The sequence below is a fragment of the Mirounga leonina genome, unplaced genomic scaffold (assembly GCF_011800145.1).
Source record: "Mirounga leonina isolate KUSES-001 unplaced genomic scaffold, KU_Mleo_1.0 Mir_92, whole genome shotgun sequence".
In the NCBI taxonomy this organism is placed as follows: domain Eukaryota; kingdom Metazoa; phylum Chordata; class Mammalia; order Carnivora; family Phocidae; genus Mirounga; species Mirounga leonina.
Window position 1 is genome coordinate 36,910 of NW_023270852.1, and position 18,322 is coordinate 55,231.

Genomic DNA, 18,322 nt, shown 5'->3' on the forward strand with positions numbered 1-18,322 from the left:
CAGTTCCTGTAGGGTGAGCTCAGTGGATCCACCAGTGACACCTGCTAGCCAGTGCTAAGAATTCCATTTTATCTCTTGAAGTCTAGGGTGAAAGGTACAAATAACCCTGTAAGAGTAATACTCCCGAGTTATTAGTCATGTCTACTTCAGTGCATATGAGTTTCACATTTTGTTTTAGAAGGAGCACATTTTAAAAGGGAAGCCGAAGGCCCCTGGGTGTCTGAGGGAAAGAGTGCTACTCAAAGTGGGTAAGTCACCAAGGGAGAAAAAGGATATACCTGGGAAGGCTAGGGATGTCCAGGTTATTTTCTGTTTCCCATTTCTGCCTTGGACCTGCCCTGTTGCTTGTTACTAATTGCTCTTGTAACATCATGAGGTAGTGTATATTTTCATATTTTGATATGTTTGAAAACTTCCTAGATCTATAAATTATAATAGTTTTTTAAAGAAATAAGATATGAGCAATGCTAAATCTTTTTTAATGCTATACAGTCTGATGAAACACCCCCAAATTTTAGGGCTTGCATCAATTACAGTGATATTTTGGAATGGTGCTTTCTCCAGGAGCCTAAATATGAAATTTGGAATTATATGTACAAATGAAATTCAAACTTTTCCTCTCCTTTGTTTCAGAGGAGGGGAAACGTACAAAATGAACTTGGGTTAACATTTGTTAAATGTGTTGTTCTATTTCTAATTAAATTTGAGTTTGATTTTTGAAGTATCTAAACCACTTAAGACCGAACACATAAGACATATTCTCCTTCTAACCCTCCCCCTGTGGTCTGCATGGAGGTACAGATAGAAGAAGTCATGCCACCTGTAGCAGATTTGATCATTGTTCTCAAGTCTTCACCTCTGTGTACCCATTCTCATGCCATGGCTTCTCAGTGGGTAGAGTATACTTCTCTATTCCTTGACTTTGAGCTTGGCCAAGTCACTTTGCTTTGGCCAATAGAATGTTGTTTTTCTTTTTTCACTTGTTTAAATATATATTTAATTACACTATAAATATAAATATATATTTAATTACAGATTAAATATATAATTATTTATGCTAAATAACACTTAAGAAAAGGAAGAGGATTGATATACATCTCTATATCTATATATCTACAGATATATATGTAGGTACAGAAAAAAACCCGACCCCAAACATAAGTCAGTTAAAAGCAATTTGAATTTTTCATTCTTCACTCATTTTGGTTAATGAAGGTTTTACTTTAATGTACATGAGTGTGCATGTGTGTGTGTGTGTGTGTGTGTGTGTGTGTCTGTGTCTGTGATGTTTCGATATAGTACTCTGTTAAGGGTCTACACCTATGCTGTTACCAAGTGCAGTATCCTCTAGACACATGGCTACTGAACATTTGAAATGTGACTAGTCCAAATTGAGATAAATGTAAAATACATATTGGACTTTAGGAAAAGTAATAAGAAAAAATTAATATAATATTTTTCATCAATGTTTTATATGGATTACATGTTAGATGATAATATTTTGGATATATTCAGTTAAATACATTATTAAATTTAATTAGATCTTTTCTTTCTACCTTTTTTTTTTAATATTATTGTTGTTTTTTTAATTTTTTTATTCTTATATTATCCCCATACATTGCATCATTAGTTTTTGATGTAGTGTCCCATGATTCATTGTTTGTGCATAACATCCAGTGCTCCATGCAGAACGTGCCCTCCTCAATACCATTCACCAGGCTAACCCATCCTCCCACCCCTCTCCCCTCTAGAACCCTCAGTTTGTTTTTCAGAGTCCATCGTCTCTCATGGTTCATCTACCCCTCTGATTTCCCCCCTTCATTCTTCCCCTCCTGTTACCTTCTTCTTCTTCTTCTTCTTCTTTTTTTTTTTCTTAACATATATTGCATTATTTGTTTCAGAGGTACAGATCTGAGATTCAACAGTCTTGCACAATTCACAGCGCTTACCAGAGCACATACCCTCCCCAGTGTCTATCTCTTTCTACCTTTTTAAATGTGACTGCTAGAAAATTTAAATTAAAGAGATTTAAACTTTTTTTTAAATTTTTTTTAAGTTTTTTTCTGAATTATTTGTTTTTGCTTTTTTATTTGCTGACAGATTTTTTTTTTATTAGCACTAGTAATATATGAACACCCTTTTAATATTTTAAAATCCTAACAATACAGGAAAGACCAAAGTCCTTTTTCTCTACCCTCTCTAAAATTCCTAGCCCCTCTTTATGTATTTACATAATGGCCAATAGAATGTTAATGGAGCTAATGTAAGCAGAGTACTTGAATGTACCATTCTTTCTTAAGGCTTAATAATATTCCTTTGTATGTATATACCTCCTTTTCTTCATCTGTTTGTCGGTGGACATTTAGGTTTGACCCCTGTCTTGGCTTTGTGAATAATGCTTCCATGAACATGGGAGTGCAGTCTCTTTGAGATCCTGATTTCAGTTCCTTTGGATATATACTCAGAAGTAAGACTGGATCAATGGTAGTTTTATTTTTATTTTTATCTTTTTTTAAGATTTATTTATTTTAGAGAGCGTGCACACTAGTGGGAGGGGCAGAGGGAAGGGGAAAGAGAATCCTGATGCAAGGTTCAATCTCACGACCCTGAGATCACTATCAGCCTAAACCCAAGAGTTGGACGCTTAACTGTGCCACCCAGGCACCCCTATTTTTTTTTTTTTTTTTGGAGAAACTCCGTAATATTTCCATAGTGGCTGCACCAGTTTACATTCACAGTAACTATACACAAGTGTTTCCTTTTCTACATATCTTCATCAATACTTGTTATCTTTGTTTTAATAATAGCCATCCTATAACTGGTATGAAGTGAAGTGATACCTCATTTTGGTTTTGATTTGCATTTCCCTGGCGATTAGTGATGTTGAGCACCTTTTTATATACCCGTGGGCATTTGTATGTCTTTGGAGAAATGTCTATTCAGTTCCTTGCCTAAATTTTTATTCAAGTTATTTGGGTTTTTTGCTATTGAGTTGAAGTTCCCTATATATTTGGATATTAACTCTTTACCAGATACATGGTTTGGAAATATTTTCTTACATCCCGTAGGTTGCCTTTTCGTGTTGTTGTTTCCTTTGTTATGCAGAAGCTTTTAGTTTGCTGTAGTCCCACTTACCTAGTTTTGCTTCTGTTGCCTGTGTTCTTGGTGTCTTTTCAAGAAGTGATCTTTAAGACCAATGTCAAGAGGCTTTTCCCCTGTTTTCTTTGTGGAGTTTTACCATTTCGGGTCTTACGTTTACATTTTTATCCATTTTGAGTTAATTTTTATGTATAGTGTAAGATAAAGGTCCAATTTCCTGCCTTTTTGTGATCCGGTTTTCCCCAACACAATTTATTGAAGAGACTGTCCTTTCCCCATGGTGTATTCTTGGCATCACTGTTGACATCAGTTGACTGTGTATGTGTGGGTATATTTCTGGGCTCTCTGTTCGGTTCCATTGGTCTATGTGTCTGTTTTAAAACAATTCCATTTTTAATAGCATCAAAAAAATAAAACATTTAGGAATAAGCTTAATCAAGGAGATGAAAGACTTGTACACCGAAAACTATGAAACACACACAAAAAATGAGGCAGACACGAGTAAGTGGAAAGACATCCCATGATCATGAATTGGAAGAATTAATATTGTTAAAATGTTCATACTACCCAAAGTAGTCTATAGATTCAATGCAATCCCTATTAAAATCCTAGTGGGCATTTTTTTTTTCCCCCACAGAAATAGAAGAAAAAAAATCCTAAAATTCAGGTGAAACCATAAAAGACTCCAAATAGCCAAAGCAATTTTGAGCAAAAGGAGCAAAGCTGGAAGCACTACTCTTCATGATTTCAAAATATACATTATAAAGCTTTTTAGGGTTTTATGAATGAGATATGAAAATCAGGAATCTGAAAATTCTACAACTCCATTTATTTTTCACTAGAGAAAATTAAGTGAAGGTGTACCAGACTTGATACTTCACTGCAGATATGATTTGTACTAGAACATCAAGAGCTCTTTAGCTACAGCCTACTGTATACCTTTTGCTGCCTCTGAATACCTTTCCTTATGAAATGGTTTTAAATTTACCTTGGAAATACCAGCTTCCTGTGTTCTACTGCTAAGGCTACAGCATATATTTATAAAAACTTTTCTGCTCACTAGGACACCTCATTAATTATATATTGGGCTTATATCAATACTAGGCTTGTTGACATGCAGGCTGTTTAGGAGTTGAAGCCTTACTCAGACCATCTGCCAAACCCTGCCCATTGGAAATGCTTTTCCCTATTACTGTAATGAAATCACTAAAATCATTTCCTGTTCCTGGTCCTTGTTCAGATCTTCTATCTATTGTCAATAAGAGGATATTAAAATACTCAGGAAAGTCCACATATCCTTTTCATCCTGGCCTACAGTGTAGCACATGGCTTTGTGTTGTAGTGCTGGAAATAATAAATAATGACGTCAAGCCTATTGTAATAAAAAAAGGGCTGCTTATTAAACTCTTTCTCCAGCTGGTTTTCCTTTGACATCATGGAATCTGTTTATAATGACTTTTATGGGCTTTCCCTCTTACCGTTCAGGGTTTATGTGATTACATGAGAAATTGAAACGTTTCGGGAATAGTCCCTTCATAAAACTGAGTTTCCTGCTCAGTCAGGCCTATTGTACATGCAGATTACAACAATGGGACAGTGGGAAGGGAGGATGAAGAGACTTTTTTTTAAAGATTTTACTTAGAGGGAACACAAGCAGAGGGAGTGGCAGAGGGAGAAGCGGTCTTCCTGCTGAGCAGGGAGCCCGATGCGGGGCTTGATCCCAGGACCCTGGGATCATGACCTGAGCCGAAGGCAGACACTTAACGACTGAGCCACCCAGGCGCCCCTAAAGAGACTCTTACTCTCTGGAGGAGTTTGACTTCCTGAAGTATGGGTTTGCTTCCAGGAAGGAGTGTACATTAAAATCGTGGTGGGTGAATGGGGGAATGTATATTTATTACAGTCTATAATTCAAGAAAATGCATGTATATGGCTTTATTATAAGTCACTGAGTCAACGTAGGATCATATAGTTTTGTTTTGAGTGGTGTCTGTTGACCCCATACCATTGGAGGAATTTGGCATCTCTGTAAATTCACTCTTCTTTTGGGACTGTATTTGGAAGGCTGGTGGTATTTGTAAATCCATGAATGTGCTTTCCTCAAAGTGTGACTGGCATTGGACTTTTCTTTCCTGTACCCAGGAGCAAGCATTCACTTGGCCAATCAGCAAGTACTTCTGGAGGAAAGAAATCCTTTAACTCCCCCTCATGGAGAAATCTATACTCTGTCACCATTGGGCGAAAAAAAATCTGCTGATGTTGTGGACCGTGGAACAAAGTCCCTAAATTGAATTCCCTAAATTTTTTTTAATGTTTGTTTTAGGTTTGGATGAACCAGATATTGTCCTGTTTGTCCTAATCAGTTCTAGAAGTAATTACAGTTTTTATGATTTTAGTAGTCGATATTTAAAGTGATTTGGAGACTTCTTGCTCCAGATGCACCCTTTGCTTGTTGCCCACAGCAAGTGATATCTGAATGGTCTTCAAAGAGCCAGATTTCACATTTTCAGATGAACCTTCAGTAATCTGAAAATCTTAGAAGATTTTTTTTCTTTGATTCTGTTTAGACATGTTTTAATGTGAGTTTGCTATCTCTCTAGAGCACTTGGGTGAAAACACACAATTCTTCACAACAATTCATGAAGCACTCAAAGATTATTTTATGCTTTAGGAAGTTGTACCCTGAACTCTTGTGGCCCCAAAGGAAACCAGGAGGATCATGCTGCAGAAGCGCTTTGGAGGAACGTGCCAATTGCTCCGTAACCATGAGTTGGCTCTCCTTTGATGGAGAGATTAATAGTTTCCATAATCATATCATCCTGGTTGCTCTGTGCCCAGAGTTTACTCAGACTTGAAAGAAATGGAAATTAATTGGAAAAGAAAAAAATAATGTTCCTCTCTTGTCTCCCCTCCAAAGCCTCTCATCTGGAGAAGGGATGAGAAAGGGATTCAAGGGTGTGTTGTCAGTGGAAGCCAAGAGGTTTATTCTCTTTTGCAGTTCTTGATGTAAAGATCCAGAAGAAAGCAGTTGGACAGTGGGAAGGAGGTAGGCATGGGAATTGGGGCACAGCTCTGTGTATAGAATTCCAAACAGAAGAGAAACATTTGGTAGTGGACCCAGTGTATACATGGAGAGTCATCTTGTGAAGCTGTGAGTACCTGCTGCTGGAAGTAAGTGCAGAAGAAACAGAAAAGGGATTTTGTAGCTCATGTGACTGTCATCAGACAAATTGGATTGCTCTACTTCTACTACAGAGAAGGTACCATAAGCTTATTTGTCACATCCTGGAGTTTGAGAAATACTTTCTTTGGCTAAAATCTACTCTTTTCTGGCTCTGAAATTTGAGTTCAATTCTTTTTTAGCCCCCACTATCACTCTGACAAGTTCTCTCGCCCCTTTGGCCAGTGCTGATTTCTGTAATGTTGCTGTTGAGCCTCAGAGGATTTCAATGGGCAGAGGATTTGGTTCTCCATGGGAGCATTGGGATATTAATAAAACGCTCCTGTCATATCTTTAATCAGAGATGAACTTCCAACAGGTGATCAATAAGTTTTTTTTTGAAGTTTATTGAACCAGTAAGAGAAACGGAATTGTAGATGAACACTTCTAATTTATTCATTCATGCCACAGTATATTGTGATTTGTTGAACTTGACATGTGTTAAGCACTGTTTGGTTCATAGGACTAAGAAGGTGACAATTCAAAATAGGAAGAAAAGGGAGCTCGTTAATAGGTGTTCATTCCATCAGTTTCTGAAAGTCAAGGACCATGTCACTTCCCTTGAAGTGATATACTTTTGTTACCAGAGAACCAGTTCCAAATTCGGGTTCAGCTGAATTTCGCCACTTGAAAATCATATACTCGAGAGACAAGTGATGGTGGGAAGGGAAAGGTTGCTTTATTCAGGAAGCCAGCAACTTGGGAAGATGGTGGATGAAGGTCTCAAAGACCATCTTCCCCATTGAGGGGACGGCCGAGGATTTTAAAGGGGAAGGCATGGGCAAAGGGAAGGGGGCTACGTGCCGGAGAATCAGGTGCCCAGGTGGTTAGTTGTATGTCAACGTGACCCTGAGCAGACTTGCTGGCATCAGCAGCAGCTGTTTTTGGATGTAGTCAGGCTTTATCTTCTGGGACAGTTTGGTCCTTCACTCCTCAAGGCCAATTGTCTACACATCTAAAGGAAAGTAGGTTAATTCTGCTACAGATCAAGAGACTTTACGTTAGCAAGCAAGGAGTGCATAAGCTTGAAGCAAGTTAAGCCTTAAGACTGACTGGGGTGGGGGCGCCTGGGTGGCTCAGTTGTTAAGCGTCAGCCTTCGGCTCGGGTCATGCTCCCAGGGTCCTGGGATCGAGCCCCGAATTGGGTTCCCTGCTCTGCCAGAGGCTTGCTTCTCCCTCTCCCGCTCCCCCTGCTTGTGTTCTCTCTCGAGCTGTCTCTCTCTGACAAATAAATAAAATCTTAAAAAAAAAAAATGGGGTGCTGTTACGCTTTCACTCCTGCAAGTTATCTGCCAGTAGGAGATTTAGGGCTCTTTTGACTCTTACGTGATTATAAAAGATAGATCGGTCCTTTTTTGGGTGGATATCTCCCTGCAGTTTGTATGCAGGCCCAGCAGCAAGCACCCTTCCATCACTGGCCACCTTCAGTGACAATTAAGGACAGAAGATAAGTGTTTGCCCACTTCTCTTTGGGACCTTACAAGATATCACCTCTCAGGCTGCTCCCATTCCAGCCTAGGGATTGGCCACATCCCATCTTCAGAGGGAGGCTCTGAGTTTTAGCTTTCCCAAGCTCTCTGAATTCCCCATGCAGTATCTACTGAATTGAGAGCTAGCAGACATGCCAACAGGCCTGCCATACCAAGGCATGATGGTGCCACAGCAGGGGGGGTGAGTGGGGCGGGGGCTGGTCCAGGAGGCTGGAGGAATGATGTGTATATAAGGGACTCCAGGGTTTGGTGGTACTGAGCTGAGATGAAGCCCCATCACCTAGGGCGCATTGTGGAACCTGACCCAAGCCAAGAGAGACAAAATCCTGAAGCTGCTTTAGCTGTAGGACACAGCCTCAAACAATGGTGAAGCAGCCAGCACTCTGGAAGCTGAGAGGTCAGAGTTGGAAAGAACACAATCCTTTTCACATCTACCATGAAGTCTCATGGTTACACCCCTCTGGACGCCATCTTAGGAGGAAGCTCTTTAAGACAGTAAACCTTTTTCTTTTTTTTTTTAAGACTGGAAATTCTTGAAGGGTCTATCACTTTGAATTGTTGAACCAGAGTAAATTTAAACTGAATTGGATCTTTGGTTTATTAATTTTCCTGCTACTAACAGATGAGGGCTCCAGAGAAATGCCAGATTTGTTATGAGCAAAATGAAGCTGTACCTTTTGACATCTGAGTAACAGTATGAGTTGAATTTTGAGACCCTATAACATGTGGGAAGAGAGGAGATGGAGTTACCAAAGGTTTAATAGGTAAATGAGAATCTTTACAGACTTCTTTTGGTATTTCTACAGCCAGATATATTCTATATTCCTCTATGTAGGTTTATTTCCAAGAAAACAAAGGGGGGCAGTGACGATAGATGAAAAATATTTTTCCATTACATTTTAGGAGGCTGGAGGTTTGCTGACTGACTTTGTATCCAGAATCAATGGGGACTACCTACTATATATGTCATGAAGGATCTTCATCTTGGAGTAAACCCAGAGTGTTCCTTTGAAAGCTGGCACATCTAACGGAAGAGAAATTGGGAGAATCCCAAATCTAGTTTACAACCAATCTCCAGTGTAAAACAGCCTAACTAGTGTTCGTTCATATAGTCAACAAGCATCAACACTGGTTCCCAGATACATGTCAGACATAGTGCCAAGGGCTGGAATATGGCAACTGTTCAACAAATGTTACTTGCCTAAATGAATGAAAACTGTATTCCCCATCCAGAGACAGAGTTACCTGCAGCTAATAAAGCTTAACCTTTAAGTAGTGGTTCCCAAAGTTTGAGGCACATAGGAATCGCCTAAAGATCTTTTAAAAATGCTGATACCTGGCTCTCCCCCTACCCCTGATATTCTGATTTAATTGGTAGGGGGTGCAAACTGGGCATCAGGATTTTTAAAGCTCCCCACGTGGCTCTGATGTACAACAGAGTTTGAGAACTACTACATTAAGGGCCTCTAACTTGCTCAAGCCCCTTCCAAAGCCCCTGGGAGGTGCCTAACAGTTTCAACCGTGAGATTTTGTATTCATTTTCTTGATCAAGTCTTCCCAATTGAACAAGCTTCAGATGCTATAAAACCTGGATTCGACCTTCTGTATCCTTGAGGCGTTCTTTGTCCAGTCAGCAGGTTACTTAGCCAGCATGAGCTTTTCAGAGGTATAACTTGGCTGAAAGGTGCAGATTACCAGTCCTCTTACGGTTATTGACACATGAAAGCTAAACTATTATAAGCAACACATGCCACTTTTTGTGGGCTTGTCCCTCTTGTTTTTTTGGTCCATGACCTTGGCAGTGGATTTTTGCAGTGCTTTCAGAAGGAACTCCGTTTTGGCGTAGAATTGGTTGCTACCAATGTCAGGGTTCCATGGGTTTTGAGGTTTTGCATTATGATTGGATTTCGTGGTTAGCGAAGGTTTATAGCATTTCTAGCACCAGTCCTTTGCAAGAGACACACTGGTTCTTTTCTGTGTCCCTGGAGTTCTATACCTCACCATCCTCCCTGTCTTTCCTGGGGGAATTGCCTGGTGAAGCTTATGAGGCTGATTTAAAGCTCTACAAAATTTATTCAGTGATTTTATTACAGAGACAAACAATAACCATTTCTGCTGTACATGTGGGCCGGTTGGCAAACAAAATGGCCACATGTGGAATTTCCACTCCTTTGCCTTTGGCCACGTGAACATCCGGGAGTGTGTGTCCCTGACTGTCAGTGGGATGCGCATGCACAAAGCCTGAAGAGGAAAGAATGGAGCAGCTCATTGTACAGGAGCGTTTTGAAGTGGCTCTAAACTTGCTAAGTGGTAGTGTGAGCTGATTGCCCATATCATCTATAAAGTACAAAGGCTACTCCTAGGTTCTTTGAGGTTTCCTTTTCCTGGCCATGTTTTGTTGTGAGTCGTCTTGGACCCTTAGGTGTATCAAATGCCTACCTAGCAGGTCATATCCAGGTTACTTACACATCTGATTATCAGTGGCTTTGTTACTTTCCAAGGAAGAATTTACATGATACATAAGCCAGAGTCCTCAGTGATGACTAGAGGCACATACATTAAGGGCATGGCAGCTTCTCTTTGTAAGGAAAGACTGAGGCTTTTTAAAATTAATTTCTGTCACAATGGAGCCTGTAAAGTCTTCCACTATCTGACACCTAAGAAAAGGTGACTCCAACCAACCTCTTCCAGTGTGGGGTCCTGGGGTATTACAGCCATGCAGGTAGGATTTCCCCGAAGATGAAGGGGTGGTCTCTCTTTTGTGTCCACTTGGAGCTCCAGGCGTGGCATTCCTTTTTTCGCCATATGGTGTTTATTTTCTTCACCCTTCCAGATGGTCACATTTAGATTCTTTGAGAATCTTCCTGACCATTGTAAAAGCTTGGCCACACTACCGTGGGCTCAGTTAGAAATACAAAGGAGGAAGAGGTTAATCAAATTTGCTCATTTTCCCTGGTGTAGACTCAGTGATGCCCTTTCATAAAAGTTTCAGAGATCATTAATTAGACAAATAGTACTGGCTCTCCTTTCTGCAGCCCCAACAAATCCTGTTTGACCTGTAGGAGAAATGACTAGTTACACTGAATGAGATGGGTGATAATGCCTCTTTGAACAGTACAAAGCAAACATTAAGACAGCAGACATTGGGGAAACCCAAGTGCACCTGAGCAGCAGAGCCCATTTGTCCATGCACAGTTCAGTTGTTTTCAAATGCTGTAAGATAGTCTCCTTCCTCCTTGAAAATCTGAACAACCTGCACTTCCTAATGATTAGGAATGCTCTGTATTTCCATAGTTAATGGCATTTTCTCACAGTTTGCTTTTTATTATTAAGGTGAGCAGGAATGCTGTCTTGCACAACTCCGGGGGGCAGCATTCACACTGTCTCTTATGAAGGTCATGCCTTCTGGACTTAGAATGCCGTGGCTCTTCCAGATGGTATTGGGTGCTTCATAATTATCTCTTAATAACAGACAAGGAAGCTTCCTATGACTTAGAACCCAAAGTCAAAGAAGGCCAAAAACCTGAAAAAACGAAAAAATCCTTTGTGTTCCATAGTCCATTGTTTGCAATTTTGTGGTACATTGAGGTGAAAATTACCTGGGATAAGTGAGGCCTTGGACTCTGGTCCCCCTCTGTCACTCTGTGTGACTTTAGGTAAGCTATAATACATAGCAAATAGAAGGCTTTGTTGTGACCAATATCAACTGGGCCATTTCGCTCAATGTGTTTGACCGTAAGCCAACATTTCTTGGAGTAATAATGGTGAAGCAAAGTTGTTCAAATAAAAAATAGGGTTTCCAATTGTAATTTTTAAAAGCGTAATTGAGAATTGAAGTGGATTTGGAATGAACCTTGCATAAAGCTGCGTGTAAACAGACTTGTACACAGCTCTTCCCATAAAGCCATTCGGGTGTTGTCAGAGATGAGTGCTCACTGAAGGTGTCATGTTGTGAAGATTAGGTGCTTTTAAGAGGAAGATTTAGTAGATTTGGATATTGAGGACTCAAGAGATTATATCCTGGCCTGATCTCTCTCCTTCATCCCTTTGCCTCATCAGATTACTTTCCATTTGAATATGCGTAGAATCCCATATGGCCTGTAACATCTGAGGTCTTGTAGAAACACCTCTGATTCATACTCAGATACATATATGGGGCTTTGACCTTTCTGATTAAGGATTAGAGAGCATTTTGTTTTATCATCACATTTTTCACTTCTCTCACATAGGCTTGCTTATTTTTATATTCATTCTTTCTCAATAAACATATATTAAATAATTATTTATTAAGCACCTTCTCTGTAACAGGCACTGTGTTGGATCCTGGGCTATAGGGATGAAAAGCACAGTCCTTGCTCTGAAGGAGTTTATGGTAAAGGAGAGAAACAAGGAAACAACTAATTATAATCCATAGACAAGAGTAAGCTCAGGGAGCATTCCCGCTGTGATTGTGGTTTCTGGAGGATGGTTGCAGTTTGTTTCAGAGATCCCCTTTAATTAAATGGCAGAATCTAAACTAAACACATACTCATTCATGGGAGTTCAAACCAAATCTCATCTTAGAAGTGGTAGCATGATGAGTAAGACAGCATAGCACTGACCAAACAGCTAGTTTCAGGTTCTTTTATGCCATTTACAAGCTCTGTAACTCTGGACAAGTCACTGAACTGTTCTGTGTCTGTTACTTTAAGGACCTAAATAAACAATAAAAATACTTTGTGAAATGGAAAACACTGTATAAATTTAAGAATTTTTAAGGAAAAATAAAAGGCAGTTTGCCACATGCACACACACACACTGAAGAATAATAAGCACAATTTTTACTTTGGGCCTAATATTTTTTATCTGAAAAGACATTCTTTTTTCCCCTGAAAGGATTTTTAATCATACATATAAACCACATTGCGATACTCAAAACAATTCTTCCTTTTCCCTAAGTCTCCAATCACAAGGCAATTAGAAAGTATGCATTTTAGACCCTCAATTTGTGTATAATATGGTATTAAAATAAAATCCCTATAGATGTGCCTCAGAATAACTTTGCAGAGAATGATTTTCCCTGAGGGGTGCATACTGTATGCACTTTAGTCTTAACTGCACTAAAAAGAAAAGTTCTCCATATATTCCATACAGTATACACCCACATTTAATGTATTACTCAACAACTCAACACTAAAAATTCAACATATCTTTTCCCATCTTAGAAGTGTAACATCTTGGGACTGCAACTTTTAAAAGATAATTGTGCAGATCATGAATGCTAGTGTGACTTTTCAAACTTTGATGAGGTATTTGTATAAGGATTTGGGGTTAAAACATATACTAAAATAAATGTTCTTGTCTGTGGTGATATTCTTCTTTATTGAAGAGCAACCAGCAAAGGGAAGAGGAAGGAAACTTGGATTACTGAATGCTTCTTATATGCTAGGACCAAATCTAGGGAATTTACATACATAATCATATGTATGAAACAAAAGCACCTGGCTAAGTTACAATTTTTAGTTCTTCATAATAATAATAAAAATTAAAATGTATATAGGATTAAACATTTTACATCAATTTTCATGTGCACTACCTTAAAATAGGAGGAGGGGGGAACAGGAGTTGCCCACATGTGGGTCAACTATTATGTCCAGAAACATCATTTTAAACAAAACTGTGCGTTAGCACATTAAAACTATACATTTCAACTTTACCCTCTCTCCTGAACTGCATGCATATAGCGTAGTTCTAGGGGTGAAAATATTTGGGGGATGGAAATAAAATGATGCTACAGGCTAATCTCAACCACTTGCCAAACGCCTTCCCAGATAATCCACGAACAACTCAGAATCACAATCAGCATCTTCATACTGAATTCATCCTCCTCTTAAAAATCTTTTGCTCTTATTTTCACCTCTTAATTAATAGATTTCTGTCCATTGAGATGCTTAATTTAAAATTTAGGACCATCCTTTAAAATCTCCCTACCCAAATCTCCAATAAAACCTAGTTGGCAGGTTTTATATATTCTCTACTCCCTGTCTTATGGGTTACATTCTGTGTAACCCACCACTGCCCTGGACATCGTCTTTCCTGCAATCCTTCCTTTAGGTGTCACTACTTTTCTCCAGGATTATTAGGATGGCTCAACTTGACAAGCATCTTGCCTCTCCACCACCATTTATCCTTCATTTGCTAATTAATTTGCCCAAATCTCAGATTGACCACGGCCTGTCTTTGCTTTAAAGCCTACTGTTTACAGAGAGAAATTTATCCAGTCGACCAAGGATTTTGAGGTTAGCACAGTACATCTCTGATTTGCCATTCCAGCTACTTACATAACCTGAACACAACAGTCTCACGAGGGAGATAATAACATCTCTGTTTTCTGGATGAAGAAAGGTTCAGAGAGGTTAAGAAATTTGTTTGATCACACAGTAAGTGGAAGAGTTGGAATTTGAATTGAAATTTGATATAAAACCTATTTTCTTACCTAAAAATGCTTCTTTTCCTATATTACATGAACATTGAACTGCCATCATACAAAATACTGTATTAGTTTTTTATTTTAATTTATTTTATTTTATTTATTTGACAGAGAGAGAAATAGCAAGAGCAGGAACACAAGCAGGGGGAGTGGGAGAGGGAGAAGCAGGCTTCCCGCCGAGCAGGGAGCCCGATGCGGGGCTCCATCCCAGGACCCTGGGATCATGACCTGAGCCGAAGGCATACCCTTAACGACTGAGCCACCCAGGTACCCCAAAATGCTGTATTAATTTTACTTGTTATTTTCCCAAGGAGACACATGAAAGGACAAAGCAATTTTCCAGAATTAGAACACTTTTGGTCATATGAGTATTCTGAAGGTATGCAATCTTTCTGAAAATTGTTTTACAAGGATTCGCTTCAAGAAAATAAAAAAAATAATTCATGGGATAGAAGAAACCCATAAGTTTATGGGTCAGAACCCTTTTGTTTGGTGAAAAGGGGATCAAGCTTCAGGTGTGGCTGGTTCCAGATATTCAAACAATGTCATTAGGTCCTGCGTTCTCTTTCTCTTTCAGTAGTGCTCTTCTCCATGTTGGTATCACTCTCAATAAGTCTTCTCCACTGGGTGACTTTCATTAGCTATCATCCTTCAAGATTAAAGATAAAAAATTTCTCTCCTAATTGTAAACAAGTTCTTGGGCCTGATTCTCACTGGTCCAAATTGGGGCGTGTGACCATGGTTGGCAAACCCCCCTCCCCAATTAATCTGGCTAAAGGCTAGCAATCCTCTGACAGAGCAGTGTAAAGTCATGTGACTATCCTAATAGTGGGTGGGCAGGGTAGAATCAGGTTCACCCAAAGCAAGTGGACTGAGAGTGGGAGTCAAGAGGGAGTCCCCAGAGGAAACAGGTTCTGTTAACAGAGGAAGAGGAACAATAGATGCAGAATGTCAGAAACAGTAATGTCCTCTACAAGCAATGAACCAAGAAACAAGGAAAATAGTTGAGATCAAATAATCACTGATAATGTGGCATTTGATGCAATCGTTAAACATTACTGTACTAACAATTTGCAAATAAAATTCCAGGTGATTTCACATATTTGAAGCTCAGTAAAGATTTGTTGAATGAATGAGTGAGGCGTTAGGAAGTTTGAGATAGAGCAGGCAGGGGAAAAGAGAAGCAAGAGCATTCTAAATTCCTTGTCTTGTTAAGGAGAGAGGTTATAGATTCTGATTAATCTTGGTGTTGACAGGATTATATACATTGAAGTGTGTTTATTAAGCATGCAAGGATAATCACTATTGAAAAAGGAAAAATATGTGGAATTTCTAAATCTCTGGATTACAAAAGGGGGGCGGGCGCAAAGAAAATTTGGTCAATCCAGCAAAAGTCTGGTTGTGAAAGGAAAATAAACTATGCGTTTTAAGACTAAATATACCCATGATACGAATGTGTTAAATCCCATTATTAAAAGGTAAAGATTTTTCTGTTGAGACAAAATCAAGTTTTATGTTGTTTAAAGGAGACAAATGTGACAACACACAATAAAGAAATGGATAAAGGAAAACTAGGTAAGTGATAAAATAGAGGGCAAGAATAGAAAAACTAAGTAGAATTCAAAGCAAAAATATTTAAAGGGACCCTTGGGCTATCTTATAAGTGATGCAGCTGATACACTAGCAGGCTTGTCGGAGGGTTCCAGTCCTTTGAGACAGGCATGCTATTATATCTGCATTTTACAGATAGAGAAACAAAGGCATGAAAGAGTTAAGTAACTTCTCTGAAGTCACCCAGCTAAGTAAATGGCAGAACTGCATTTGGACTCTTAACTCTTGTGCTCTAAATGCACACATGTATAGACCTTTGTACCTTATAGTAAAAAATATCTGGGCTCTTCCTATTTGGTTCCCATCTTTTTCCTGGGCTTCTAGGAAGACTAGACTTGGCAGCCGTCTTGCAGTAAGGAGGGGCATTGTGATTAGTTGTAGCCAATGAAAGGAGAGCAGAAATGACAAGTGTCATTTCTGAGCCAAAGCATTTAAGAGCTGGCACAACTCTCTTTCCTCTCTGGTGACCACCATTGATTGAGATGGTGGAGGCACAAGATGGAAGTTATCTGAATCGCTGACTAACCGCCCACCCAGAGAAGCACATGGAGGGAAGCTGCCCTGCAGAGTCTCCCAGTGGGTGTTGGACTTAGAGTGAGGGAGAAATAAACCTTTACTGTCTCAATATAAGAAAGGAATAACTTGCTACTGCCGGATTGATTACCCTGATTATTACATACCCCCAAATGAAGAATTCACATTCTTTTCAAATGTAATGGAATATCCGTAACTTTAGATAATGTAATGAGCCACAAAGAACATCCTCATAAATTTCCCTAAGTAGAAATCAGACAGGGCACCTTCTCTGACTCTACTGCTCTAGTGTAATAAAGAAAAAAAAAACACTAAGGGAGAAACTAAAAGAACATAACCACATGGAAACCTTTAAATAATGGATAATTGTCTAGGAAAATATCCAGTATACTAAAATTAACTCAGAAGGAAGCGGAAAACCTTAAAAAGCTAATAGTATTCACATTGGAGAGTGCCTGGGTGGCTCAGTTGGTTGAGTATCTGCCTTCGGCTCAGGGCATGATCCCAGGGTCCTGGGATCAAGTCCCACATCGGGGTCCCTCTTCGACAAGGAGCCTGCTTCTCCCTCTGCCTGTCTCTCCCCCTGCTTGTGCTCTCTCTCTGACAAATAAATAAATTCTTTAAAAAAATATTCACATTGAAAAGGTAGTAAAAGAACTACCCTTGTTTCTATCTCAAGGCAACAGAAAATGGTGGGAAATTTCTGAATTAATTCTACAGAGATAACAAAACTCTGTTAACAAAACCTGATAAGCACAGTCATACAAAAAGAAAACTACAGGCCAGTTTTTCTATTAATATGGATGCAAAAATTCTAGACAAAATGCCAGCAAATAAAATTTAGCACCATATTAAAAGATATATAAAAATATGCATTAAAAAAAACCCCATCATGACCAAAGTGAGTTTATCTTACAAATGTAAACACTTATCTTACAAATGTTTAACGTTAAGAAATCTTTTAATAGAGGGCGCCTGGGTGGCTCAGTTGGTTAAGTGTCTGACTCTTGATCTCAGCTCAGGTCTTGATCTTAGGGTCAAGAGTTCAAGCCCCACATGGAGCCTACTTAAAAAAAAAAATGCAAGAAATCTTTTAATAGATTTAAAAAAGAAGAGCTACAACCCAGCAATTGCACTACTGGGTATTTACCCCAAAGATACAAATGTAGTGATCCAAAGGGGCACGTGGACCCCAATGTTTATAGCAGCAATGTCCATAATAGCCAAACTATGGGAAGAGCCAAGATGTCCATCAACAGATGAATGGATAAAGAAGATGTGGTATATATATAAAATAGAATATTATGCAGCTATCAAAAAAAACACGAAATCTTGCCATTTGCAACGACGTGGATGGAACTAGAGGGTATTATGCTAAGTGAAATAAGTCAGAGAAAGACAAGTACCATATGATCTCATTGATATGAGGAATTCTTAATCTCAGGAAACAAACTGAGGGTTGCTGGAGTGGTGAGGGCTGGGAGGGATGGGGTGACTGGGTGATAGACACTGGGGAGGGTATGTGCTATGGTGAGCGCTGTGAATTGTGTAAGACTGATGAATCACAGACCTGTACCTCTAAAACAAACAATACATTATATGTTTAAAAAAAAAAAAGATAGTAAGAAGGGAAAAATGAAGGGGTTATTAGAGGGGGAGACGAACCATGAGAGACTATGGACTCTGAGAAACAAACTGAGGGTTCTAGAGGGTAGGGAGGTGGGGGGAGGGGTTAGCCTGGTGATGGGTATTAAAGAGGGCACGTATTGAATGGAGCACTGGGTGTTACACCCAAACAATGAATCATGGAACACTACATCAAAAACAAATGATGTATGGTGATTAACATAACATAATAAAATAAAATTTAAAAAAATAAAAAGAGCTATGTGATTATTT